At 43.2% G+C, this 1,564-nt stretch overlaps 1 pseudogene; it reads right to left on the bottom strand.

Moving 5' to 3' along the window:
- Positions 1-974: 974 nt before the first annotated feature.
- On the bottom strand, positions 975-1,346 carry LOC139001917 (ubiquitin-like FUBI-ribosomal protein eS30 fusion protein; annotated as a pseudogene).
- Between the last annotated feature and the right edge of the window lie 218 nt (positions 1,347-1,564).

Genomic DNA, 1,564 nt, shown 5'->3' with positions numbered 1-1,564 from the left:
CAGATAGCAGATGTTGATGCTCCGTCCATATCCCCTCAGTACTCAGCATTCTGATAGCTCATTACTACAAACACCTGCTACTTTCTGCCTGAGGACTTCTCTGTCCCCAGCAGTGTGTGTGGCCCATATACAGGTCAGGGAGTTAACACCCCCTGTGAATAGCACTCAATTAATGAGAGTCAACTCCGTGGCTCCATACCCCATGTTCCTCATCCCTCCACAGAGCATCTGATGTGAGCTTCCTTCCTTCCTTGTCTCACTTACCACTCTCCTCCACAGCACTTTCTGAGGAAAACCTCCGCACTACTCCACCTTTCCTCAAATCCTAGTCTTAGGGTCTATTTCTTGGAAGAACCCAACCTAAGGCATGGAGAATTATGGCCTAGATTCTAGGATAAGTGAATCATTTCATAAACCAGTTACTGCTAATTGGGTTATGTAAGTCAGATTTAACAATCAGTTTCTTTCTTAATATATATATATACATATGTATATATATATATATATATATATATATATATATATATATATATTGTTTTGTTATTGAATTTAGAGAGGAAGAGAGAGGGAGAGAGAGATAGAAACATCAGTGAGATAGAGTCATTGATCTGCTGCCTCCTGCACTCCCCCTATTGGGGATTGAGCCCACAACCTGGGCATATGCCCTAAGCAGAATCAAACTGTGACCTCCTGGTTCATAAATTGACACTCAACCACTAAGCCACAGCGTCTGGGCTAATAATCAGTTTCAAATTATACCCTTTGAAGGTATTTTTGCTTCACCTTTTTCAATTTTGATCAATGCCTGAATAAAAATATAGAAAGTTTCTTAACGAAATCGAAGATGACACAGCATTGGTTTAAGGGAAATATAATGAATATATTAGTTGACACTCAGAATCAGGATCCACGCTTATTTTATTTTTAAACTACTCTAAGTGACTCTATTAGAGAAATCCAGGATTACAGAGAACTTAAGAGTTGGCATTGGGACCCTTCTTCTTGTCAAAGTGGGGCACAACATTCACAAAACGCCGGCTGTACTGCATTTGTCGCTTGGCTCGACCAGTCTTCTTCTTTTTCCTGTTTGGCAACCTTGGGAGTATTACCTCTTTCTTTCCCAGCCCGGGCCAGGGAACGATGCTGTGGCCGGCTACTTCTAGAGTGTCAGAGCCTCCATCCCACACTGGCCCAGGCAGCGCCATCCTCTAGGGGCGTGCCTGCCAGGAGCAGATTGGATCTGGAGAGATGCCCTCTGGCAAGGCATGAGCCTTGATCTGGGCAACCATCTCCTGGCTCATCACCCTGAGGGTGTGTAGCTCCTGGGTGAGGACAAAGAGCTGCATGTTGGCAACTGAACTGTGGCCTCTGCCACTATCATGAAGAGGGAGTGAGAAAGACTAAGGAGCAAGGGCGCACATGTCCTAGCTGCCTGCTACTGCATCTCATTGTCACTCCACGCAGTTTTCAATAAGCTGGATAATGGATAAAATCTAAAAACTTTTACATTAATATCTTAAGACCCTGTAATTGAGTCTCTTTAAATATGTGATTATCATTATTT

Source organism: Myotis yumanensis, unplaced genomic scaffold (assembly GCF_028538775.1).
Source record: "Myotis yumanensis isolate MYYU_CA2020_CCGP unplaced genomic scaffold, mMyoYum1.0.hap1 SCAF_2, whole genome shotgun sequence".
NCBI classification, from domain to species: Eukaryota; Metazoa; Chordata; class Mammalia; order Chiroptera; family Vespertilionidae; genus Myotis; species Myotis yumanensis.
Note: the sequence above shows the minus strand (reverse complement) of the source record. Positions and strands in the feature narration are given on the sequence as shown.